This window comes from Pongo abelii, chromosome 11 (assembly GCF_028885655.2).
Source record: "Pongo abelii isolate AG06213 chromosome 11, NHGRI_mPonAbe1-v2.0_pri, whole genome shotgun sequence".
NCBI classification, from domain to species: domain Eukaryota; kingdom Metazoa; phylum Chordata; class Mammalia; order Primates; family Hominidae; genus Pongo; species Pongo abelii.
Window position 1 is genome coordinate 139,513,500 of NC_071996.2, and position 27,937 is coordinate 139,541,436.

A 27,937-nucleotide genomic window follows, 5' to 3' on the forward strand; every position below is an offset into this window, starting at 1 on the left:
GATTGAGGGTTCAAACCTGTGAGCTGTCAGACAGTGGCCTCATTAGAGGGAGTGGCCCATCCCGTCCACATATCCAGAGCGGAGCACGCGAACCCACGGTGCGTGTGTTAGCAGGGAAGGGGCCGAGTGTGGGGTGCGCTGTGTGTTTCCATAACACCCGACGCAGGGAGCATCGTTTCTTCCATCATCAGGAAGCTGAAGTTCGGAGCTCTGAGTAGCCCGCCAGCCTCCGCAGAAGGGTTAGAAGCCTTTCTCCTTCACCACATTTCTTCCTGTTTTGCCTCCTATAAGCTTCCTGCTAACATATTTAGCCAATAAAAACTGATTTTTCATCAGGCACGGTGGCTCACACCTGTAATCCCAGCACTTTGGGAGGCCGAGGCAGGAAGATCACCTGACGTCAGGAGTTCGAGACCAGCCTGGCCAACATGATGAAACTCCGTCTCTACTAAAAATACAAAAATTAGCTGGGTGTGGTGGCATATGCCTGTAATCCCAGCTACTTGGGAGGCTGAGGCAGGAGAATTTATTGAACCCAGGAGGTGGAGGTTGCAGTGAAACTGAGACCATGCCACTGCACTCCAGCCTGGGCGGGCGACAGAGTGAGACTCTGTCTTAAAAAAAAAAAAAAAAAAAAAAGACGATTTTTCTCATGTTGTGGTGAGTGAGGATAATTCCATTAAGTCAGCGATGGTAGAAAATAATGGTTATGGGTCAGAGCAGCCCCAGATGCCACTGACCTTCCCACTGAAAACAGTTTCAGCCACAAGCGCTCTGTGTTGGTAAGACTCCTTCAGACAACCGTTTGGCCAAAATCACCCTGCCAAGCACGTGCAGCCACCCCTCCCTGATTGGGAAGAAGGTTAGCCTCCCCAGGGTGGGCAGCCTGTACCCTCCACGCCCCTAAGGTGCACACACAGGGGCGGGCGCCAGATTCCCTTTAGGGACAGGCCTAGTTCTCATTTTCACAGGTATATGTCTTCTTGGATTTGTTGTGTGTTTCCAGCCGAGGTCTGTGGTTTTTTTTTAATGCACAACCTGGTAGGAACTGACCGTTGCCACTTAGATACACGTACATTATCCCACCCACGTGTTGACTGCTGTGTAAATGAGTGAATAAATCAGTAGCGTTTCTGCACATTTAGTTGAGCAGCTGGTACCACCCAGTGTTCCGTTCAGCACCGGTGAGTTTGAAGGAAGTTTGACAAGTGACCGTGACCATGTTGGACGCCTGATGTTTCAAGTCCACTTGCTGAGTGAATGGGATGGTATGTGGGTGCCAGGCAATAGTGGATACCCAGGCTGAGACACGGGCTCTGTCCAAGCAGCAAATGGGGGCCCCTTTCCTTAAAGGGTCTTACTGCTGAGGTGGTAACACCAGCAGAAAGATTTCAGGCACCATGGAAACTCCGAGATTAGGAAATCACAGGTGTCTCAAACATGGATGTGTAAGCAGGTGACGTGTGTTTGGAAGTCCAAGGCAGAGGTTCCGAGGGAGCCACCTCACTCTTTAATTAGGAGAGTGGTCTCTACATCAGCGGCTATGACATCTTTCCAATAGAAAATAAGTCATAAGTCATTTATAAAAAGAAAATGTATCATTTTTCCCTAGGAAAAGTTACTTATCAGACTACAAATGAGTCACTTTTGTGAAAAAGTCTATATTTCATTTTTTCAAAGCCACATTTTCCCCCCAAATTGTAACATATCTAAAGTCAGAACATATCATTGTAGATTCAATGATATATAATATTTTTGATAGTTTTATTTACTGTTAATTCCTTGAAAGTACGTTGTGTAAAACACCCAAATTAAACATTCTCTTCTGGCCGGGCGCAGTGGCTCACGCCTGTAATCCCAGCACTTTGGGAGGCCGAGGCGGGCAGATCAAGAGGTCAGGAGATCGAGACCATCCTGGCTAACACGGTGTAACCCCATCTTTACTAAAAATACAAAAATTAGCTGGGCATGGTGGCGGGTGCCTGTGGTCCCAGCTACTTGAGAGGCTGAGGCAGGAGAATGGCGTGAACCCGGGAGGCGGAGCTTGCAGTAAGCCGGGATCGCGCCACTGCACTCCAGCCTGGGCGACAGAGTGAGACTCCGTCTCAAAAAAAGAAAATTCTGTTCTTGAAACTAAAGCCAGTTATATATGTTTTATTTTATTTATTTATTTATTGTATTTTTTGAGACAGGGTCTCGCTCTGTCACCCAGGCTGGGGTGTAGTGGTGCAGTCACAGCTCACTGCAGCCTCGAACTCCCAGGTTCGAGTGATCTTCCCACCTCAGCCTCCCAAGTAACTGGGACCACAGGCAGGCACCACGACACCTGGCTGATTTTTTTGTATTTTTGTAGAAACGGGGTTTCACTCTTTTGCCCAGGCTGGTCTTGAACTCCTGGGCTCAAGCAATCCTCCCACCTCAGCCTCCCAAAGTGCTGGGACTACAGGCGTGAGCCACCACACCTGGCCTATATTTTATGTTTTGAGAATACTACTCAATTACAAGAAACCATTTCTGCTTCTCTTTCCTGCAAGGCTCTGTGACTGGTTACTACTAGTGTATTCTCTATTGCCTAACCAAGTGCTGAAAAGGTGGAATTACAGATATAAAACTTCTATAGGAGATTTGTGTAAAGTAGTTGAATTTTATGGTTTTTAACATACCCTATTGGAACAAATAACTAGGTTCAAATCTCTTTAGAGTATAAGAAAAATAGAATTCCATTGAAGTAAGCAAATTCATCAGGGTCCTTTGAATGCATTGGTCAGTAGAATCCATTGAAGTCAGCTGATGAATCTGGAATGGATGGGGCTCGCTGGCTGGCTCGCCGAGGAGAGTCCTCCTGGGCATGTCTGCAGAGGTGCGGGGAAAGCGGTGGGTTTGGTGTAGAACCCGGGGTGTAACGGGGCGAAGAGAGGGCAACTATTTGGGAAAAAGCTTCCAGCTAGGAGCTGTGGCCTTCAAGAGAGAGACCTGTCCGGCTGTGGTGACCGGGAGGGTGAGGGTGACCTCACTCTTCTCCCTCCCACTGGTCTCCAGTGGCCCCTCCTTGACCAAATCCAACCAGAGGCCAAAAGCCCCAAGAGCCCACGATGTCAGTCACACAGTTGGCTCCCAGGACCAAGACAAAACCAACAGAAGCCATAGAGTGTTCGTGCCTTTCACAGCACCTCCGGCAAGCCCCTGAAGCCCGTGCCATGCCACTCTGCTGGTGGTCCACAAACACAGGAAGTGAAGCCTCTAGAGGGCAGGGATGTGTCCTCCCCTCCATCATCCCCCAGGGTCTGGCTTTAGCCTGGCCCAGGGAGCCCTCGCGGCTTCCTAAGCAGACCTCAGCGCCCTTCCCCAGCTGTGCGCAACAAGGACTCTGCGAGAAGGTCTTCCTAGACTCCCAGCTGAGCGCAGAGGTTCTCACTCTGGCCGTTTCTTACCTCTGTGGTGCGCTTATTCAGAAAGTAAAGGCTAATAGTAGGAATCATCAGTACCTGCTGCTGCAAACCCAGAAACACTGTCTACACGGGGCTGTCAGGGTGACCGATGGAAATAGGGCCGTTCCTGCCCTTGAGTTTCTCCCTGCGCAGGTCCTCGCTGTGCTCTTTTTGCTGAAGAACAGCCACTCTGTTCTGCACCAGATGGCAGAGGGTGTCAGACCCCAGCCCAAGGAGAGCATTTATTTTCTTAAGTTTACAATTTAAAATGAATCGGAGGAATCTGGAAAGTTACAGAAGCAGGGACTGTGACTGGAGAATGCCTTATCTTTTTGTGTATATTTTGGATTCTGAGGATTACCAGGAGATGTGTGGATGACGGAGCCCGTCACTAGGCTCTTACGTCACAGATGGGCTGCTGTGCTGCGTGGTCATTGTAGACCAATGGGAGGAAACTGAGATGTGACTGGGCAGGATGGTGACGGGGCCTGAAGCCTGTGCATGGAGGGAACGTGCAGTGACCAGAGAGAAGGGTGGTGATGAGGACGAGGGCCATGAGGCATGGTGACTGACCAGCTGATGGAAGGTCTGCAAAGAAGGGCGTCCCAACTTGTCCTGGACGGCCCAGGTGGTAACCATGGGACCTGATGGGTGGAAGCCTCAAGGAGATGGATTTTGATTCTGATATTAAAAGCTCTAAGAAAAGCTCTACGAACCAGGGCTGCCGGAGAGGGAGTGACTCCGACCCTGCGTGGGGTCGGCATGGGTTGGACCAGGGTAGAGGAACCCGGGCTCTGGAAGGTGATTGCACCACGGCCCTGGATTCCCGACCAGGTCCAAGTTCAAGGGTATGTGCCAGGGAAGAGCGCCTGGGCAGTGGGATTTTGCAGATCTTTAATGGCTTGTCAGCTCTTGGCATTGTCTTTGAATTACAGTACTTTCTGGGCATCTTCATATCTCGGGTCCAGTAGTGAGGTTGTCATTGCTAAAATGAACGGTCTCTGCAGTCACATTCTGTGGGCCCGAACCTGGTGGTTCTCGTTAGTTTTATAACATTCATGCAAGTTTGCATTAAGTGCTAATTTCCCTGTTTCCCCAGTGAAAAGGCTGAAGTAGAGAGAGGTTAAGTGGCTTTCTTGTCCAGGGTCAGGTTGCTGGTAGGTGACAGAACTGTCTCTTGATTCTCTGCCTCAAACTCTTTCCACCAGGCAAAAAGCAAGTCTTTGAGGTATGTGGAGCTGCTTTTGAATCTGGGAGTGGGGCACACTGAATAGCTTCCTTGATATTTCTCAGATTCCATGTAAAGACACTGACTTTTATATGGCTCATAACATCTAGAAGTTGTGTAGCAAAGATCTTTCTTTAAAAATGCAGGACCAGGCTGGATTTACCCAATCTTATTATACAAGAGGGTATGCAGAAATCCTGGTGTTATCCCCCCCTTGGGTTCACAGCGCTTTGTTCTGAAGGTCTCAGAAGGGAATTTATTTTATCCTTCTCATCTTGTTCCTTTGGTTGTTCATTCTGGTCTTTATCGCACCATTGTGTGGTTGATCCTGGATGGATATTGAAAGATTCTCCTGTAGAGGGTAAGTCACAAATGGGCCTCTCACTGTTATGGTAGAAAATGAATTGCTCATCACAGCTGCACTCACTGAGCAATGAAATGTTGACAAATTTCATTAACTCCAGAGTTGCAGAGGTCACCCAGGACTTAGTTTCCCTTCACTCTTTCAAAGGAGAACCTGAAATTGTGGATCATTTTATTCTTTCATCAAATATTAAGCAACCGCCACAGGGAAAGCGCTGTGTGTTTGGCTCCATGGGAGACGTTGAGAAATAAAACTCAGTTCCTCTCTCTCTCCAAGGAGTTTAGAGCCTGATTATGGAGATAAGACATGCAAGAAACTGTAACGAGGATGTCAGGCAGAATATTCAAGAAAGGCATGGGAATTCAGAAGAAACACAAAAATACACTGAGCTGTAAAAGTTAGGGAAGGCTAACCTGTTGTAGAGCTTAATTTTTATTGTGCAGATTTAGCACATAATGGTTATCTTATTTAATAAAACTGCAGAAAGCATTACTTTTTCATTAAATGTTGCCTACTTACAACTTTAAACACCAGTGGTAGTGATTTAATTAGTCACAAAATGGAGTTTTGTTTTTACTTAGATGCTAAGAAACAGATGTTGCTATTCTTGATCAGTTACCTTTTACCTTAGGACTTTTTTTATTATTATTAATTAGTTGATGTTTTGGAAGGCACTTTGGAGAGAAATTAAAGAATCGTGCGTGCATATCGTACAGTGTTTTTTTTTTTTTTTTTTTTTTTTTTGCAGGAAAGCAATACGTGGGTGCGTGGAAGCTCTCAGTTAATCTGTAACCATCCAGTTAGATGGACTATCATGCAGCTTGAGCCATTGCTGGGTAGTTTGGGGATTTTACATGCCGTGATTGGGAGGGCAGTGTGCTTGTTTTGTTATTTAGAATATAACAAGGTTGTAAGAGTCTTATTAGCACAAGGCTCTCATCTTTTCTCACTCCTGGGGTGCAATTAGTGTGCACATGTTGGTGAGCACATGACTGTCAAGGAGTCAGGGCCCAGAAACTGCTGCCTTCCAGGTTTATATCCGGTCTACAGGGGCTTTCACATTGAATTCTGTGTTATTTGGAGGTGGCTGGAGGGGAGATCCAGTTGCGCGAGTGTTACTGTCATTCCTCCCTCAGGTTTTCTCCTTTTCTTCTCCATGAACATTCCACCGGCACCTCCCGTGTCTGCTCCTTGTTTAACATTGGCAGCTACCCTGGAAAGGGAACGAGAAGTCTCCGCAATCAGCTCCCTAAAAACTGCATAATCAACAGTAACTTTTGATACAATTAGGACTTATTAATTAAACTTCCTTCTTAGCCAACCACTGGTTAGTGCATCTGAACAGTTGAGTTGAACAGTTCATTATAGCAGATGTGGAAAACCAAGAATCAGAACACCTTCCTGGGAGATACACTGGCAATGCAGTCATTTGACTCTGCTAAGGATATCAGGAGACTGGCTGGGTTTCATCACCCTTGAGCTGTCAGTGATGGGAGACACCATGTATCCTGATGGACTTGCCTCCTCCCCACAAACTAGATGACTTCTCCAAAGAGAGTTTGCTCTCAGGTTGTAACTCCAGCTTCCAAGAGAATGAACTTGCTGAAATTGAGTAGATCATCTGGGTTTACTCTAGCCATTGACATTGTAGATTGGGTACAGTTGACTCAAAAGCCATCCTGCAGGGTACAGTCCGGCTGCCACAAACACACAGAAGCAGTAAGTGCTCTCAGATCCTTTGTGGAAGCCAGCAGGTCAGAAATAAACAAAGATGAGTCGATCACAGCAGGGGCAGCCAGAACAGAAGATTCCCATCACGATGAACCGATGCACAGAAGGATTTTTGTAGTGTGGTTTTTTTGTTTGTTTGTTTGAATTTTTTTAACCACACACAAACTTAAAGGGGTTGGATTCAGGTCCAAGAATGTTCATTGAGCATCTACTGCACGCAAGAGTTTTGTCTGATGCTGGATGGGACATCAACTGAAGCGGCCCAGCCATCAGGACACACATAGACCAGTGGAGAAAGCAGAAACACACCGGGAAACTTGGTTATGCAGGAGCACAGGGCACCCCCAGCTGCCTGGAGGACCTCAGGGAGGTTCCCCAAAGGGGAATAGACACACACATTATATAGAGAATGAAATATCTGCTATTCCAAGGAGGAAAAAAGGAAAAAATCTGAAAAGTCAAAACAAACTAAATCTTCTAAGGAGGTGGCTTGGAGCTCCTGGGGGTACCTAGGCAACTCCTGACGCCACAGACAAGCATTTGAGCTCCTTAGCCTGCTACACAGAAGCATAAACTCACCTTTGAAAAATGCTGACTACTCACAAGGTCCCTTTATAAGACACAGAAATGTGACGGACCTCAACTCCTTTTTTTTTTAACTAGACTTAGAGATTCTCTTCTGCGAGTGGGGCTCGGTTAGCACGAGCTGCTCACAGGCTCCGGTGTCCATCAGCAGAGAACTCGGGACACCATGTTTTCCTGTGTGCACCCTGGGATTGGAATTCAGGCTAGCTTGGGAGACCCTGCATTGGTTGACTTTCATTAGAATCTAGGATCTGTCTTGAAGTCATTTTCTTGATGGTCTCAAAATGTTTGAGCTCTTAGGCTCTTCGGATGTCATTTAAGTCTCGGTGAAATTATGGTCCACTTGGAGCAAGGTCCTGAAGCCGGAAGAGGGGCTGGTTCTGGCGACCAGTGCTGTTTAACTTGTGTGTTCCTTCCTCTTCTAAATCCTCATCTACTCTTTCTACTTTCCGCAGCTGCATATATTTTACACACAAAGTACAGGGATACAGATTGAAATGGTCAGCAGCAAGGTATGAGAGGTTCGCATCTCATGCACGAGGGTGTTTTTCTCGGCCTCAGCAGCCCTCAGATGTTCCCACGCTCTGTTAGACAGGTGCGGCCTGGGCTTCAGGAAGTAGAGATGCCCGGGGGTTATATTTTCAGATGTTCTAGCTGAGCTCGCTTTGTCTTTCCTCCCAGGCCTGGCAATAATGAAACTAGGCAGTGTTTTATCTCACAGGCAGTGGCGACTTCATTCCTCTTTCTAAAGATGTAAAACAAAAGGGGATATTGACTAATGCAAAACTTAGTCTATGTGGAAGCAACTTGGCAAATGGGGAGGATGAAATAAAATCGCACCTACCGTTTGTAGCCTGCCATATCAAAATGCCACAGACTGGGGGCTTAACAACAGAAACTCATTTATCATGGTTCTGAAGGCTTCAAAGTCCAAGATCACGGTGCCAACTGACTCTTCCTAGGGAGAGCTCTCTTCCTGGCTTGCAGGTGGCCCTTTTCTTGCTGTGTCCTCATGTGGCCCTTCTGTGGTGTGCACACAGAGAGAGAGAGAGAAGCTCTTCTTTTTCTTATAAGAACACCCATCCCATCATGAGGGCCCAGCCCTCATGGCCTCATCTAACCCTCATCACCTCCCAAAGGCCCAGTCTCCAAATACCGGCACATTGGTGGGGTGAGGAATTAGAGCTACAACATGTGAATTTTGGAAGGAGACAAACATTCAGTCTGTAAGACCGTGCAACTTTCTATTCCTGGCTGTGGGATTAATGTCCCTGTGGCACCCACCCACCATATGCCATTTAAGGATTTCATGGACTGTCTCAGGTCAGAAACTGCTTGGACAGATCACAGCTGTCCTTTCCCCTTCACTCTTCCCTCCCAAGTCTTGGATTTGTTGTCAGGAGACATGATCCAGTGCAAAGGAAGAACACCATGGATTTACTGCCTGCTTGTGCGCTACCTCATTGCATCCTTAAAACAACCCTATGTGGTGTTGGCAGGTGGGTGGTGGCATTTCTGTTGTCACAAATGAGGAAGAGGGTTGAATAAAGTTGAGTAATTTGCCCAAGGCCAGTAGATGAGTGGCCTCTGGGACTTGGAAGTCTGTATTTTGCTTTGCGTTTCATCTGTTAACCTGGAAAAGGCCTCAGGGGATTGGAGTGGGAGGAGAGCCTTCTGCAGGCCTCTGACTCTCAATCCTGTGGCTCTCAGAGTTGCTTCTCCCTCTGTACATGTCCATTTCTGCAGCACAGCAGGGCCGTGCCCACGGCTCCCCACCACTGCCCTTGAGAACTGGGAAGCAGTCATTCCTTTGCTGATTTTCTCAGGAGGCCTGTTGTGTTGTGGTATGGCTTCCTTGCAAACAAGTGCATGCACACTCTGATACGTTTTTAAAAAAAAAGATGCAAATCATTGCTTCACCTGCTTTGCAGACAGTTAGAACCTACAGGATTAGATGGGCTCTGTTACAAGGGGATATCTCTCTTGAAATTTTTTTGGACTTATGGACATTTAACTCAGATGCAGTGAACCCAGTTTTTCTGTTCATTTTAAGATTGGTATGCTTTTTTTTTGGATGAGAAAAGTGTATTTGTGTTTTTTGTTTTTTTTTTTTTGAGATGTGATCTCACTGTGTTGTCCGGGCTAGTCTCAAATCCCTGTTCTTAAGAGATCCTCCCATGTCAGCTTCCTGAGTTGCTGGGATTTACAAGCATGTATCACCACAGCCAGCTAGAGTGCACATTTTTAAGGGCAGTTTGAGGTTGGAGGGAGGAGGGTGGTGATTGATTAAGCCCCCCCATCGTTCATTTGAATCCTGCATCGCTGATTTAAGTGTTAATCAAATGCCTGTCTCGCCTGGCTGCGGGGTCCGATCATAGTTACTGACTCGCGCTCATTTTATCAAGATGTATTATTAATGCTTTGGAGAAGGTGTAGTTGAGATAAACTTTGTGTGTTTATTTAGTAATCTTTGCTAATACCCTCCTGGCTTTCCACTCCACCCCTTTCTCATCTCAGACATACCATAGGCACCAAGGTGTGGAGCCAATGAAAGAACAGGTGCAGCGAACGCTCCGGCAGGCATTGCCGTGCACGCACACACAACTTCACAAGGGCCTCTTGTGCACGTGGGACATGGAGAAAATTGGCCATTTGTCTGTGGGGTAATGGGCTTTGCTGCAATATGAAAATCTATCAAATGGGTAAAATCAATGACATTATATCAGAGTTCATGAAAAGTGCCTACTGCACACAGTTTAATTCTATTTAATTTTTTTAAGTGGAAAAAAGCAAAGGAAAAATGTTTTACTTTTCTCTTAAGCTGATTTCTCTCTGCTTTTTCTTAAAAGTGCCTTTCTAGTTGCCACACAGTGATGTGATCATTATCTGCCACCTCGTCGCCTTGCTGCCTCTGCATGCAGTAAAATACAAAAAAAAGAGAGAGAGAGAAAGCAGGGGAGCTTGTGAAGTATGACTCCCTATCCCAAGACTCATTGCCTGCGATTCGTACCGCTTGACAGTAATGATCTTATTACAGTACTGTGGACCTTGAAGAGATTTCATGAGGAGAGTGAAAGGACGAACCTCCGTGTAATCAAGTGGCGCTGAATATTCCACGCGTTTTTGATCACACACTGATTGGGCACAGTTTTAGCCCATCTTCTAGTCAATTATGCATGGCCCCTGTGCTCCTCGAATAGTCGGAAACATTGATGGCTGTTGTCTGGGTTTTGGCAGGCAGCCAGGGGTTTGAAGTGCCTTGTACATCGTCATCCCAGGATAAGTGCTTTTTAGTTGGAATTGATTACCTTTCTTTGGGTTTTGCTTAATAGCAAAACTGCATTTGGAGAGGGCTTCAGGTGAAAAATGGACATATTAGCCATTGAGAGCATCCGAACTCCTAGTCAATTTTTAGGCTTCCCTTGTTTCCGTCTAATTTCTGTTTAATGATACAGTGTTTGATAATATTTAAGATATCTCACCGCATTTGCCGCTGAGCACACATGTTGAGCGTCGAGGACAGTTTCAATTATGTGGCCACCGTGTTCAGGTTCCCAGATTGATCCGGGGGAGGCTCTAAGCTTTGAGGAGATCTGGCGGTTAGTTTCCATCTTGGCATAAAAGCATTAATTATCTAAAGATCTTTTCATCTGCAGGAAAATAGGCAGAGAATTCTTCCTACTGTTGAGTGGTCGCTCTGTGTGACCGTGGAGCTCATGTCAGCATTGCTGGGTTTGGGCTCAGCCTTTTACCCTGTGCCCAAAAGACTTTCTCCCATTGTTTCCTCTCTCCCCTCGCTATTGATCTTGAAGTCTGGGGACATTTGAAAGAATGGGATTGTTTCCTACCAGAATGAGGCATGATGTTGCCTGTTAAGAAAATCAGACAATTAAACCAATGTTACTATGTAGAAGTGAAAACTGGTATAAACCAAGATTTTTTGCCTCCTCATGTTATGCTCTTAATTCTGATTCTTGTCTTACGGATTGTCTTAGAATTATTAGGAAAAATTCTAAGGTGTTTTATTTTTTTGTTTTAACATTTTGTGCAAGGCTTAAGGAATTAGACACCCCAGAGTATGTGATCACTGTGAGATGTTTCTCAAAGTCTGTCTTGAACTCGCCAACACATGCTGCCTCGGGGCCTGTGGTCACTAAAAGCGTATGTGAGGGACGAGAGCCCTAGCATTGCTCCAGCAGGTATTTCAATAACTTGATTTGACTCTTCTTAATTAAATAAATAGGTAGTTTTGTTCTTTGGCTTGATTATTCATTTGGGTCTTTCTTGCTTTCTTCAGGTAGGAATGATTTTCCCCTTCAGTTGCTTTTCTGCAGAAGCCATGATATACTGTAGGCATGGTTACCAGAACACCCCTAAGAGAGCTGACCAGAATTTCTAAGTTCATGTTCCATGCGTACACACACACACACACACACACACACACACACACACGGTGTTATTTTTTTCTTTCTGAATTTCATGAAAATAAAATATTTTCTACCAGAATACACATATAGTGATGCCTCATTCAAAGAGAAAATCAATCACAAAACAGAAACTCAAAGTTGACAATCTATTAGCAATAATATCACAATCAATTATTGACCATTGCCATGTGTCAGGCACTGAGCTTAAATGCTTTACACGCAGCGTCTCATAACCCTCACAAGAACCTGGGAGGTGGGTGCCGTTATCCGCATTTTTATAACTGAGGAAACCGAGGGTCATAAAGTTTAAGTAACTTGCTCAAGGCCATAGATGTAGAAAGCAGCGATAGGGCCACCGATCCAGGCGAGGGCAGCAGTGCTCGCCGCCTCTAACACATCTCCACGGTGACCTTCCCTCCCCTTGGAAGGGGGCGCTTGTCTTTTCAGCGGTCTTGCCTCCAAATCTTGGCTTGTCTAGGATTCTTCCTACAGCAGAAGTTCATATAAAATAAGGGGTTTTATTATGGGTTATCTGAAGAGTGTTTCTTAATTTTAATAAGTTAATATTCCAACCATAAAAACTTCTGACATTTTACCCGAGGCGGTGCTTCAGCAGATCGACAGAATGCATTTTTACAGCACTTGGAAAATACCAGATCCACGAAGAACAAATGATCAAAATTTCAAAGGCTGTAATTTTGGAAAGCTGGCATATATAATGATGATCTCTTCACAGCCTGGTAATTTTACCTGGACAAGTAAATCCATTTCTCACATTTAAAGAGAATCAAAGAGTCAGTAAACATGCAGAAACACATTTAGCTGTGAATGCAGAGTAACTCTTACAATTAACATATAATTACCTCAACAGGCCAATTTAATTAAGCAATTTAAGATCTATAACTATTTTCATTATTTTCCCCCAAAATATTACTTTATTCTGCACACCGTGGGGACATCAGCTGAGAGGGTCATAGCTAGGAGGTCAGAAGGAAGGGGGGACGATTCATCCGATGAGGCACTGCTGTTGTGGGGTGTTGGTTTGAAGAACTCATAAATGGTAAAAGTAACTTGTATTATCATTGGCTCTAGGGGACTACTGAAGACAAGAATTTTCAGCCTTCCTCTTCCTCGTCTGCTCTCCCAGGCTCATTGAAGGGACATAGAAAAAGTTTAGGCCCTGTTTCTTTTTGAGCAGTACAGAAACACCTGCCCAGTCCGTTCGTGGAAGGGAAGAACCGAAGCCAGCCCTTGGCTGCCATTCTTTCCAGACTTCCAGCATTGTGCCCTGAGTGGTTCCAGAATGTCATTGATGGGAAATTGGTTTTCTTTCCTTCTGGACATTCAAAGATTAATATGTTACTGTCATCAGTGACTTGTTACCTTCTGTTTCTGATTGCCAGCTCATCAGCTTAGTTTGCCCAGGAGAGCTACTTTTTCCCAAGTTCTTTTACATGAGTTCTGAGACAAGATTTCATACCCATTCATTTATAGGCCAAATCCAGTTCTTATTTTAATTTTTTTCCCAACCCCTAAAAAGCATTTGAAAACACTCCTCCACACTGTTCAGATGAGCGATGTGTGAGCATGAGGAGACATTCCATAAGCCCGCCAGGTCTGTGGAGGTGTGCTCGCTGCTGCAGGGCCATTTGCTGAGCAGGAAGCTGGCCTCGGGTCTCCCAGGATGCTGGGGCTGGTGGACGACCCCAGAGAAGGGACAGGATGGGGGGTTATAGAAGTGCCCAGCAAGGAGAAGCTGTAGGAGGGTCTCTGTACAGGTGTGCAAAGGACCAGCGCTGCTGCAGGGAACATGGCTGGGAGGGCATCCACCAGGGCAGGGGTCCAGGCAAGGGGCTTCTCCCCTTGCTAGGCCCCCTCCTTTTGTTCAGCTCCTCTCCAGCACCAACCTCCCATCACTTTCTACATTCTGGCCCCTTTTTCTCCTTTCCTTCTTTCTCTTCCATTCTCCTTTTTCCTGTAAGACTGTCCTTGCTTCTCTTATTTAATTTCTCTTTTTTCTTTTCCCATCCATAACTTCATTGTCTTTTTCTCCCTTTCTTATTCTCTTTTTTCTTTGAACTTCTTTTATTGTGGCAAAATACAGTCATGCGTCACATTATGACATTTTGTTCAATGATGGACCACGTAATGTGGTGGTGGTCCCATGAGATTATAATACCGTGTCCTTACTGTGTCTTTTCTATGGTTAGATGTTTAAATACACACTTCCCATTGTGTTACCACTGCCTACAGCTTTCGGTACAGTCACATACTGTATGGGTTTATGCCCTGGGAGCAGTAGGCTCTGCACATAGCCTGAGTGTGTGGTAGCCACACCGTCTAGGCTTATGTATGGACTCTGATGGTCACACAATGACAAAATCGCCTACCAACACGTTTCTCAGAATGCGTCACTTAACGATGGGGATACATGGCTGTATGTGACATAAAATTTGCCATTTTAATTGTTTTTAAGTGTTCGATTCAGTGCCGTTGAATTATATTTGCACATTCACAGTACTGGACAACCATGACCGCCATTCCCAAAACATTTTCTTCACTCCAAACGGAAACCTGCTAACCATTAAGCAACAACTCCCCAGTCCCTACTTCTCCCAGCGCCTGTGACCTCCAGCCTGTTTTCTGTCTGTGAATTTGCCTCATCTGGATATTTCATATCAGTACAATCATATGATAGTTGAAGATGGATCCTTTTGTGTCTGGCATCTTATATTTGGCATAATGTGCCACGTTCTAGTATGTGTCCGTACACTATTCTTTTTAAAGGATGGATAATATTCCATAGTGTGGATTTACAACATTTTGTTTGTTGACAGACACTTGGATTGTTTCCGCCTTTTGGCTATTGTGAATGATGCTGCGTGAACATTGTCGTACAAGTATCTGTTTGAGTCCCTGTTTTCAGTTTTTTCAGGGTATAAACCTAGGAGTGGAATTGCTGGGTCATATGGTAACTCTGTTCAACTTTTCAAGGAACCACCAAATTCTTTTTTTTTTTTTCCTTTATTTCTTCAAAAAAAAAAAAAGGATACATGCGCAGATTGCGCAGGTTTGTCATATAGGTATACAAGTGCCGTGGTGGTTTGCCGCACCTATTGACCCATCTTCTAAGTTCCCTCCCCTCACCCTCGACCCCCGAACAGGCCCTGGTGTGTATTGTTCCCCTCTGTGTGTCCATGTGTTCCCAGTGTTCAGTTCCCACTTATGAGTGAGAAGCTGCGGTGTTCGACTTTCTGTTCCTGTGTTAGTTTGCTGAGGATGATGGCTTCCAGCTTCATCCATGTCCTTGCAAAGGACATGATCTCATTCCTTTTTATGGCTGCATAGTATTCCATGGTGCATATGTAGCACATTTTATTTATCCAGTCTGTCATTGTTGGACATTTGGGTTGGTTCCATGTCTTTGCTATTGTAAATAGTGCTGCAATAAACATATGTGTGAATGTGTTTTTATAGCAGAATGATTTATATTCCTTCGGGTATATACCCAGTAATAGGATTGCTGGGTCAAATGGTATTTCTGGCTCTAGATCTTTGAGGAATCGCCATACTGTCTTCCACAATGGTTGAACTAATTTACATTCCCACCAACAGTGTAAAAGCGTTCCTATTTCTCCATAGCCTCACCAGCATCTTTTGTGTCCTGACTTTTTAATAAGCACCATTGTAACTGGCATGAGATGGTATCTCATTGTGGTTTTGATTTGCATTTCTCTGATGATCAGTGATGTTGAGCTTTTTTTCATATGTTTATTGGCTGCATAAATGTCTTCTTTTGAGAAGTGTCTGTTCATGTCCTTTGCCCACTTTTTGATGGGGTTGTTTGTTTCTTGCAAATTTAAGTTCTTTGTAGATTCTGGGTATTAGCCCTTTGTCAGATGGATAGATTGCTAAAATTTTCTCCCATTCTGTAGGTTGCCTGTTCACTCTGATGATAGTTTCTTTAGCTTTGCGGAAGCTCTTTAGTTTAATTAGATCCCATTTGTCAATTTTGGCTTTTGTTGCCATTGCTTTTGGCATTTTTGTCGTGAAGTCTTTGCCCATGCCTTTGTCCTGAATGGTATTGCCTAGGTTTTCTTCTAGGGTTTTTATGATTTGGGGTTTTACATTTAACTCTTTAATTCATCTTGAGTTAATTTTTGTAGAAGGTGTAAGGAAGGGGTCCAGTTTCGGTTTTCCGCATATGACTAACCAGGTTTCCCAGCACCATTTACCAAATAGGAAATCCTTTCCCCGTTGCTTGTTTTTGTCAGGTTTGTCAGAGATCAGTTGGTTGTATATGTGTGGTGGTATTTCTGAGGTTTCTGTTCTGTTCCGTTGGTCTGTATGTCTGTTTTGGTACCAGTACCTTGCTGTTTTGGTTACTGTAGCCTTGTAGTATAGTTTGAAGTCAGGTAATGTGATGCCTCCAGATTTGTTCTTTTTGCTTAGGATTGTTTTGGCTATACAGGGTCTTTTTGATACCATATGAAATTTAAAATAGTTTTTTCCAATTCTCTGAAGAATGTCCATGGTAGCTTCATAGGAATAGCATTGAATATAAATTACTTTGGGCAGTATGGCCATTTTCATGACATTGATTCTTCCTATCTGTGAGGATGGAGTGTTTTTCCATTTTTTTGTGTCCTCTGTTATTTCCTTCAGCAGCGGTTTGTAGTTCTCCTTGCAAATGTCCTTCACATCCCTTGTTAGTTGTATTCCCAGGTATTTTATTCTCTTTGTAGAGATTGTGAATGAGAGTTGATCCATGATTTGGCTCTCTGCTTGCTTATTGTTGGTGTAAAGTAATGCTTGTGATTTTTGCACATTGATGTTGTATATCCTGAGACTTTGCTGAAGTTGCTTATCAGTTCAAGGAGTTTTTAGGCTGAGATGATGGGGTTTTCTCAATATAAAATCATGTTGTCTGCAGAGACAATTTTATTTCCTCTCTTCCTATCTGCATACCCTCCCTTTATTTCCTTCTCTTGCCTGATCGTCCTGACCAGAAATTCCAATACTATGTTGAATGGGAGTGGTGAGAGAGCGCATCCTTGTCTTGTACCAGTTTTCAGAAGGAATGCTTCCAGCTTTTGCACATTCAGTATGATACTACTGCCTGTGGGTTTGTCATAAATAGCTCTTACTGTTTTGAGATACGTTCCATGAATACCTAGTTTATTGAGAGTTTTTAACATGAAGGGATGATGAATTTTATTGAAGGCCTTTTCTGCATCTGTTGATATAATGATGTGGTTTTTATCTTTGGTTTTGTTTATGTGATGGTTTACGTTTATTGATTTGTGTATATTGAACCAGGCTTGCATCCCAGGGATGAAGCCTACTTGATCGTGGTGGATAAGTTTTTTGATGTACTGCTGGGCTCGTTTTGCCACTATTTTATTGAGGATTTTTGCATCGATGTTCATCAGGGATATTTGCCTGAAGTTTTCTTTTCTCGTTGTGTCTCTTCCTGGTTTTGGTATCAGGATGATGCTGGCTTCATAAAATGAGTTAGGGAGGAATGCCTCCTTTTCAATTGCTTGGAATAGTTTCAGAAGGAATGGTACCAGCTCTTCTTTGTACTTCTGGTAGAATTCAGCTGTGAATCTGATCCTGGGCTTTTTATTTTTATTTATTTTTATTTTTTGGTTGGTAGGCTATTAATTACTGCCTCAATTTCAGACCTTGTTATTGGTCTATTCATGGATTTGACTTCTTCCTGGTTTAGTCTTGGTAGGATGTATGTGTCTAGAAATTTATCCATTTCTTCTAGATTTTCTAGTTTATTTGCATAGAGGTGTTTATAGTATTCTCTGATGGTAGTTTGTATTTCTGTGAGGTCAGTGGTGATATCACTTTTATCATTTTTTATTATGTCTATTTGATTTTTCTCTCTTTTTCTTTATTAGTTTAGCTAGCGGTCTATCTATTTTGTTAATTTTTTTCAAAAAAACAGCTACTGGATTCATTGATTTTTTTTTTTTTTCTTTTTCAAAAAATCAGCTACTGGATTCATTGATTTTTTTTTTTTTTTTTTGGAGGGTTTTTCGTGTCTCTATCAATTCTTCTCTGATCTTAGTTATTTCTTGTCTTCTGCTAGCTTTTGGATTAGTTTGTTCTTGCCTCTCTAGCTCTTTCCATTGTGGGCATTTAGTGCTATAAATTTCCCTCTGAACACTGTTTTAGCGGTATCCCAGAGATTCTGGTAAGTTATCGCTTTGTTCTCATTGGTTTCAAATAACTTCTTGATTTCTGCCTTAATTTCATTATTTGCCCAAGAGTCATTTAGGAGCAGGTTGTTCAATTTCCATGTGACTGTGTGGGAACCGCCAAATTCTTCTCTTACATCATTCTGTGACTTTACCTTGTCCTTCTCCATCCATGCGTAATACGGAGTTAAAGAAGCTCCTGTAATTAGGCTCCCTCCTAATTACAAAAATAGCTGATATAAACATGTTAAAAATATTGTTGCTTTTTCCAGAAAATAAAACCAAAAGTATGCAGAATGTTGGTAGTTAAAACTCCTTTTGTTATTTTGTGTTTGTTTGTTCTGTTTTGTTTTTTGAAACAGAGTCTCACTCTGTTGCCTAGGCTGGAGTGTGGTGGCACCATCTCGGCTCACTGCAACCTCCACCTCCTAAGTTCAAGTGATTCTCCTGCCTCAGCCTCCCGAGTAGATGGGGTTAAAGGCAACCACCACCACGCCCGGCTAATTTTTGTGTTTTTAGTAGAGACGGGGCTTCAGAATGTTGGCCAGGCTGGTCTTGAACTCCTGACTTCAGGTGATCCACCTGCCTCGGCCTCCCAAAGTGGTAGGATTACAGACGTGAGCCACCGTGCCTGGCCTAAAACTCCTTTTGATTGGTGCATAGGTGACAATGGATTCCCTGTCCCTGCTCCCATGAATCAGTCGCACCTGCTTCAGATACCGCTCAGAATTTCTTGTCCTTAAATGCCACCCCTCCCCCGCCCCCACCCCGAAGTCAGGAAGTGATTTCTGAACTTTAGCATAAGTGTTCTCTGGCAGGTGTGGCTGTTTCTCTGAGCAGTAGGTACTTAGTCAAGGCATGCAGGCATTTCTCCTTGTTTTAGTTTGCCTGCAGAGGTCAGCTTTTTCCATTGTCTCTGAAACACTTGCATTTTTCCTATAACTTTCCAGTAATGAGTGGCCCAGTGGGTAAATGGAATCTTAAAGACGGGAGATGATTATTTTTTTCCCGCCGACTCCACTGTGGCCAAGATGAGCTCTCAGATTGCACTTCAGAATTGGTGATGCGCGCTCATTCCCCTGCACCCACGCTTTCTGCTGTGGTCAGCATGTGTTTCCCAGACTGGGCGTCACTGTCGCCTCCTTGACTCTCATCACTCACACGGTCTCCCAGCAGGTAACTTGCTTCAGCGCCGCTTTGCCTGGGTGCTGGTGATCCTCCAGTTCTCACGCACCTGCACCTTGGGGTCGTTGAGTTTTAGTTTAGGTCTCCCGAGGAACGCACAGACCACATGTTGTCAGGCTTCCCTTGGCCAACAGTGTGGAGTCTTTTGGTTTTTCTGTTCTTCAGAGTTTGCATCCCCTGAGAATTCTTCTCCTGTGTCCTTCAAATAATGTGAGATGAAGATGATGATGATGGTGGTTAATTGTTATTTAAAACTGCAAGACTTAGGCAATACCAGATCTTAACAGCTTGTTGCCTGTGGTGTCTTCCTTCTTCCTTGGAATTAGATATGTTTCGTTCAAGCTGCTGACAGGTATTTATTGACCAGGTACTGTGTAGAGGTCGCTGCTGCGTGTGGCTTCACCCAGCTCCTCTGCCCATCTGGAGACTTTGCAAGCTCACAATGTCCTGAATGAAAACCTAGTTCCTAAGCCCTTCCCCCAGCTGGAACCATGGAGAGAGGAAGAACAGACCAGGTGAAAACATCAGGAGGAGGGTCCGCAGCTCGATGGTGATGAGTGTAGGGGAGAGATGGGTGCTGGGACAGGACGAGCTGGGCTGGAAGAGGGTTTGCCCTACGGAGGCGGCCCCAGGCAGGGCCTGGGCACACTGGTGGCGTAGCTGAGGGGCTGCCTGCGTGCAAGGAGGACGTGAGGCCACACACAAAGCTTAGGGCCACCCAGGAAGATGTGGGAGAGACTAGAGGGGATTAGGAAAGTTCGGGCTGCACCAGCTCCTTAGGTGTTGGTTGGAGAAAGAGTCATGAATCAAGGAGCCCAGGAGGACGGGGAATCCTTGGAGGAGGTGGGTCAGTGGGAGGAGGACTGAAAACACTGGCAAGCATCAGTCCATGCAGGAGAAGTGCGTGGAGTGGAACGGTCACAGCAGCAGCTCACAGGGAGGGACAGCCTTGAAAGGAAATCCATGCATCTTCCTTTTGCCCACAGAAGAAGAGATGAAAGAGAGGGGAGGGGCTGGCCAGTCAGCAATCTGGACAGTTTAGATCATTCAAATGTGTAGCCGGGGTTGGGAACCAGTGGTTTAGGTTAAGATCAGCTAGATCTGTGTGAAGGACCAGCGTCTCACGGAGATTCAGACTCATAAAAATGTGGGCCACACCCCAGGACCCACAGCCACACAAGCTGTTCTTATGTTGTCCCAAGTGCTCTACTGTTAGGATTCCTGTTAAAACCTTTTTTAATGTTTTTCCTACCCTGTTTTATTGGTTTAAATCAAATTGCAGAAAAATAAAAGCTCAAATATTATCTGTTATGTCAAAGTTACTATTTGAGCTGCAGATGCTGTTTTCAAAACAGATCATCCTCCTTAAAGCACCCATCTCTCTCCACTGACATGTGCCCCTGTGTCCAGCCACACCTTCCAGCAGAGTTCCCTGCAAAGACGCTTCCCCACAGCTTCTGTGGGTCAGGAATTAGAACGGATGCAGCTAGGAAGGCCTGTGTCTGCCTCATGATGTTTGGGGCCTCACCTGGAAGACTCAGAAGCCAGGACTGGCAACATCCCGAATCCCAGTCACTCACGTGTTTGACTGTTGATGCTGCCTGTTGGGTGGGACCTAAGCTGGAGCTGTCAGCCAGAACACCTACACATGACCTCTGCACGTGGCCTGGGCTTCCTTCCAACATGGCAGCTGGGTTCCAAGGGCAGGCATCACATGAGAGAGGTACATGGCTGGGCAGAAGTCTTGTTTCCTCTGTGACCTTGCCTCAGAGGACACAGAGTGTCAATTTTACTCCATCTGTAGTCAGCACAGCCAGAGTCCCACCTAGGGTCTAGGGTAGCAGAAATAGACTCTGCCTCTGGATGGAGAGTGGCAAGGTTCTAGAAGAGCATGCGGACTAAAATATGACCATGGCCATTTTTGGAAAATGTAATTTGCAACCGTAAATAAATGAATGTGTAATATGTCAGATTGTGATCAACACAATGGAACAAGATAGAGTAAGAGGAATTGGGACCACCAGGGGTGGGGCAAGGTTCTTTTCTGCAAAGGCAGCCAAGCAGGGCTCACCGAGGAGACCACATAGCACAGGCCCAGCAAAGGTGAGGCTGTCGCCAGGTGGCCCTCTGTGGTCGGCATCTTCCTGGCCAGGGAATTGTGTTTGCGCTGTTGTGGTGGCCACCTTAAACTCAGTACTTGTTTGTAGTTAACATCACGCGCTGTATGCTTATGTTCTACTGTATTGTGTAAAACAAGCTGAATTTTACCTAGATTTTTGTGTTGTACTTATTCTCTGGTAATATGACTGGAGAAGTATTTTATGTCTCAAGAATTATTATACATTTCTTATTTCTCTGTCCTTTAATTTGGAAGGGTCAGTATAAAAATACTTTATTCAGTATCTTCTAGCTCATTCTCCACATACAATTATATTCCAATATTTGTAGGGTTTATTCTCTCCAAGCAGCATGATCAATCAGAACATTGGACAGTTTTAAAAAGTGGTCCAGAGAACCAGCAAATATGAAGGGATGCTAATAAAAGTGCATATCACTCTTAACAGTTTCAAGGCAGTTTCCTCGGGAGACTGAGGCGGGAAGGTCGCTTGAGCCCAGGAGTTCAAGTCCTGCCTGGGCATCCCAGTGAGACCCCACCTCTTAAAAAAAGAAAGAAAACGGTTTTTAAAATCATTTCATTTCGTATAAGATTATTTTCTGAGGTTGGTGCATGGCATTGGCGTTGCCCAGCAATTGGAAAAAGACATGAGCGTTTAATACTGGGCATTCTTTCTAAGGCTCTTAAAGTGAAGGCAGTCACATAAGGCTATCTTGCTTCATGGGTAATTAAGGCATTTCCTTCTGCAGTTCCCAAATCTAATGAAGAAGAAGGAATTTCTCTTTTGCTGAAATATTTCTTGTAAGGGTTTCATTTCTTCTCATTGCTCCGACTTTGGAAAAATGTTCTTTCTACCTCTGATTTTCTCCTGTAATGTCTTCTTGAATTGTGAGTCAGGGGAAAAAAGTAAAAAATTCTCTACAGATTCAGACTTGCAAAAAAATGCTTAGAATCTTGCTGTCCGTAAAACTGAAACATCCAGCCTCACAGATGTCCACATTTCTCTCGCATCTGTGAAAGCCCATTGAGACTGCTCAGTTGGTGTCTCCTCTGTCCACAGGACATGGCCGTAGCCGTGTGTGGACAAGGGTTGTGATGGTGGCCATGACGAGACCCAGATGACAGGAGTGGTTAAGAGGGCAGCGGAGGAGCCGGTCTTCCTGGGTCCGAGTTGCGTGGTTAGGAGCGCAGTGGAGGAGCCGGTCTTCCTGGGGCCGAGTTGCGTGGTTAGCAGAGCAGCAGAGGAGCCGGTCTTCCTGGGGCCGAGTTGTGTGGTTAGGAGCGCAGTGGAGGAGCCGGTCTTCCTGGGGCCGAGTTGCGTGGTTAGCAGAGCAGCAGAGGAGCCGGTCTTCCTGGGGCCGAGTTGCGTGGTTAGCAGAGCAGCAGAGGAGCCGGTCTTCCTGGGTCCGAGTTGCGTGGTTAGGAGCGCAGTGGAGGAGCCGGTCTTCCTGGGGCCGAGTTGCGTGGTTAGCAGCGCAGTGGAGGAGCCGGTCTTCCTGGGTCTTCCGGGGTCCGAGTTGCGTGGTTAGGAGCGCAGCGGAGGAGCCATTCTTCCTGGGTTTTAGTTGCAGCTCCGCCTCTTCCTGGCGGGTGGCCTGGGCAAGTGCCTCACGCTCCCGTGTCAGTGCTCTCAGCTGTAAAATGGGAACGATCAGGTTGTCTACCTCCAAGACTGTTGTCAGGATTCACTCAATGAACTCCTGTGCTTTGAGTGTCTGGCGTTCAGTGGCAGGGGACACTCCATGTGGGAACAGAGACTGCCACCCATTCCTTTCTGAGGATTCAGTTCTTATAGACTACAATATTACTCGTGGGAGCCAAATTATGTGCAGTGTATTTTCAGATTTTATTGACTCACCTAAGAAAGGCTCGGGGACACTGTTGTGTTCTGATATAAGAGATCACTTGTTTTATTATGCTTTTTAAATGTTGAAGGCAATACTCATCAGTGATTATGCATTAAGTAGCATTGAACCACATTTTTAAGGTGACTCTTCAACTCACCAAGAATATCCTGGCCGCTAAGGTCCTGTGCACCTGGGGATGTGTCAACACCGTGGGCGCCGAGGAGAACGTAGCCTCCTGCTGCTCTTTGGGGTAGACCAGCTGTTTCACGCACAGGCCGTGCATTGCTTAACGGCCTTTGCAGTTGAGCTTGTATTGGCCTCTTTCCGTCGTGAACCATGGACGTCTTTCTTTGACCTCCTCCGTACCTGGGAGAGCCTGGCTGGCCACATAGTGGAACTGGAAATGCCTCCATGCTGTCATGTCTGCCTTTCATGTAAGATAGTAGCAAAAGTTATTGTTATACGTTACAGAAAACTAAGACATGGATTGATTTTTTTCATATGTACAACCCGAAAATGACTTTAGCAGAGATTCTAGCTAATATATGGAGTTGTGTAAGTATTGTATAAGTATATAAGTATTGATAGCAGCATATATATAGGATTCCCACAATTTGCACTTGTACAGTTCAAACACCAAACTGTTTTTGTGGGGAGGAGGGCGATTTGCAGTGATCTTTTCCTCAACTCAAGCCAGTCTATACAATACTATTGATATTCACTGCCTTGGAGCAGCCCTGGCAGCCTTGTGTTCTGACCTGCTGTCAGTATTTTAAACATTTCACTTGGGTTAGCCTTGTCCCTTCGACTAGGCTGGAAGCCCAAGAAGGCAGGAGACTCGTCTCAGGTATTTCCTGGTGTCCCTGAAAGTCCAGCACACTGTGTGCACGTGGTGTGTGCCTGATGGAAACTGCTTCTCAAAGTGGAAGACAGGGAACACCTCCGCAGGCCTACAGGGAGGTGGTAATTGGATTTGCAGTATATTTCTTTTCTGCAAGTATGGTTTTGTGTGATGTAAACCAATGCTTCCCAAAGTTCACATTGTGGAAACTGAAGCCAGCAAGATACTGTGAAGGAAAATGCTTGGAGAATGTTGCATCCTGTCTCCCTGTTGGAGTTTTTGATGCACAATACCAAATTAAGGGCTCTGAGAAACGCTTCATTTGAAAATATCCTCGTTTAACTTAAACTCTTTCTTACCAAACCATCTTTGCCACGCCCTTCTGCTTTGGCTGTGTAGATGCTGTTCCAGTCCTGGGGAGCACAGGTGTGTCCTCAGGTGCACTTGGAGAAAGTAGATTCCAGTCCTGGGGAGCACAGGTGTGTCCTCAGGTGCACTTGGAGAAAGTAGATTTTAATTACTTACCCAGCAAAATTCAGGACATCCTGAGACCTCCTCACTTCTAATTTGGGAAAAGTCTGTGAGCAATTGGGATTTTACTAATATGAAAACCCAGAACATTCCAGATGTCATAGGAACACAGGTCCTAGGTGGGTTTTTTTTAGCTTGGGAAAGTTACGACGGCCCATAAGCCTGCTCCACAGGACAGCTGTAGTGCAGACACCTTCCCCTGGGACCCCCATTGGCTGTGTGTCCCCCAGCTTCTAATTCCTCTAGAATATCATGCCCAAGTTACGGCACTGTTTCTCTATCCCCCAAAGCTTCATAACACGGTTTCCATATGTGTCCTTTTTAACAGTCTTGTCGTTTCATACTCTCATTCTAGCAAGACACCTTCATCTTAGAGTGCCTACATCCATTTCTGTTGAAACCCGTCATATTTAGCATTTCTCCATGTCTGTGCTTTTATGCCCTCCTGAAAGCTGGTTCCATTTAGGGGTGTTCCCTGTCATTTTCGTGCCGTGCAATAGTTGATGAAGATAACATAGTTTATAACACACACCTCAAAATTCATTTCTTCTCATGTAACAACTTTTTCAGTGCTCATACTTGTGTGTTCCTTGGAGTTACCTGTTGATAGGACAGCGTTAACAGGGGGCCATTTCTTTCTGGTTTGAAAGTTGAGAAATAGGTCATTACCATCATCATCATAGTGGGGACACACTGAGAGGTTACTTTCTACTGAACTGTTTCCTAATTGCACTCCCTGAATTATCTTATTCAGTCCTGACTTTACCAATGCCCTGCAACCTGATGATACAGTGACCGGGCAGCAGTGGAGAGCTCAGCTCAAGGTGTGAAGTTGTTTAGATTTCCATGTTACACAAACCTTTCAGGGGAAGAGCATGATGAATTTCTTTTTTAAAAAAAACTAAAATTAGAATAGGCCGGGCCCAGTGGCTCACGCCTGTAATCCTAGCACTTTGGGAGGCCGAGACAGGTGGATCACGAGGTCAGGAGTTTGACACCAGCCTGGCCAACATAGTGAAACCCCATCTCTACTAAAAATACAAAAACAGTAGCCAAGCGTGGTGGTAGGCGCCTGTAATCTCAGCTGCTTGGGAGGCTGAGGCAAGAGAATCGCTTGAACCCGGGAGGCAGAGGTCGCAGTGAGCCGAGATGGCTCCGTTGCACTCCAACCAGGGAGACGGTGCGAGACTGTCTCAAAAAAAAACAGAGTAAGATACAATAGTATCTTATTCTGTACCACAGTAGTAAATATGTTATTTGGAGTATAGCTTATAAATAAAATATTTAATTTACTTAAAGCTGTCATGCCCATCACCCTCCCATAGTGAAAAAAGAAAAGGCTAGGCCCACTGGCTCATGCCTGTAATCCCAACACTTTGGGAAGCCGAGGTGGGCAGATCACTTGAAGTCAGGAGTTCGAGACCAGCCTGGCCAACATGGTGAAACTGTTTCTACTAAAAATACAAAAATTAGCCAGGCTTGGTGGTGCACACCTATAATCCCAGTTCCTCAGGAGGCTGAGGCAGGAGGATTGCTTGAACCTGAGAGGCAGAGTTTGCAGTGAGCCAAGATGGTGCCACTGCACTTAAGCCTCGGCGAGAGGGCAAGACTGTGACTCAAAAAAACAAAAGAAAGAAAAAATTATACGTAAAGAAGAAAGACCCTCTGTGCATCATAAATGGAAGGCACATTCACCATGCACAGCAGCCCCGCACCGATGTGTGGCAGAGAACCTTAGTAGGGCAGCTTGACACTGCGGGTCCGATTCTGCCATCAAGAAAGCTGCACAGACCTTATCAGAAGCCATTGATGCTTTGGTCCTATTGATGATTCCATCTCTGTGTCTCGGAACCATACTCTAGATGCATCACTGCAAGCTGTGGCCTGAGTGTCGTGATGGTGAGGATGACGGTGTGGTAGTATTTCTTCTTTCTTGCCTCTGGCTCTTCTCTCCCTCACTTTCCCTCACCCATTGCCAAAAATGGGTTTGGAGGTCATTGTGCAATGGGTTTGGAGGTCAGCCTCGATAAAAGACCAGTTTTCAGCCCTCACAGCCTCCGTGCAGTGTTATTAGCTGTTCTTGATTTGGATGTGTGAGCCCAAGCTGCCACGTGGGCTCGGAGGGGTACAGAAATTAACTGGAGGCTTGCCAACCGCTTGTCACACAAATAGCAGTGCCAGTAAACTGAGATACGATAAATCATTTTTCTCAAGATTGAAACCTTTTATCAGTTGTGTCACTTCCATTATTCGATAAGCAATTAGTAGCGGCCATTATCATTTACTTATCTGTAGTTAACAACTCAAAGCTTCTGCCAGTAGGGCACCCACTTGATACCTGCACCCAGGTGGAAACCCATCCACTGCCCATGTCTCCAGCAGAAATTAGGCCAAACTCACCTCCCACTGCCCCTTGGCCGATTAGAGATTCGTATCTGACAGATGTCTTCTAATTTTTTTAACTTACACTTTGATACGTAGTTAAGTTCTACTGTAGTTATGAGAATAGTAAACAGGTGAGCATTATTCTGTTACCACCTACTGATCCTTTTATGAAAATATTCTTGCCTTTTAATGTAAATGCCAACCATCTTGATTAGAGAAATAGTGTTATTCCTGCCTGCACCCAAGCCCCGACGTCAGCGTGACCTGGTGGTAGAGCCAGGCCCTGCCAGCCGGCTGCCCACTGGGGACCTTCTGTTCACCATCAAGCCCGGTTCATCTGGAGTGAGGAGAGGGTGGAGCACAGCCCCCAGCCTGCAGGAACAGACCTCTGGAGATGCCAGGGGCCTGGAATCAGCGAGTAGGTTTGTGTAGACAGAAGTAACCATATATTGAAATTGTGGTTAATGGAAAACAAAGTCATTTTAGAACGTTGCCAAATCATGCTCATCAAAAGATGCCTGCATATTTTTTAAAAATTGGGAACCACTGAAAGAGATTAATCCTTGCCAATTTTTTTCACTTTTTCACTCGAGTCTAATTTATCAGAAAAAATAATTCCACCACTAGCTAAGTGTAGGAGAAGAAAAAAATCACTGAATGTATGTATCATTGAGACCTATTTAATGATTCTACCAGTGTTCTGGCTTTACCCATAATGAAGACAGGAGTGTGTGTGCATGCGTAGCTACATACATACATGCATATTGCCTTTAATGAAGCTCTTTGTTGTTGTTGTTACGGAGTTTCACTCTTATTGCCCAGGCTGGAGTGCCACAGCGCAATCTCGGCTCACTGCAACTTCTGCCTCCCGGGTTCAAGTGATTCTCCTGACCCAGCCTCCCGAGCAGCTGGGATTACAGGCATGCACCACCACGCCTACCTAGTTTTGTATTTTTAGTAGAGATGGGGTTTCTCCATGTTGGTCAGGCTGGTCTCGAACTCCTGACCTCAGGTGATCCGCCCGCCTCGGCCTCCCAAAGTGTTGGGATTACAGGCA

General features: G+C 45.1%; 1 protein-coding gene across 14 annotated transcripts in view; it reads left to right on the top strand.

Moving 5' to 3' along the window:
• Window positions 1–27,937, top strand: part of AGAP1 (ArfGAP with GTPase domain, ankyrin repeat and PH domain 1) — a 635,310-nt gene that overhangs the window by 477,619 nt on the left and 129,754 nt on the right. The gene's annotated exons all lie outside the window — the stretch shown is intronic.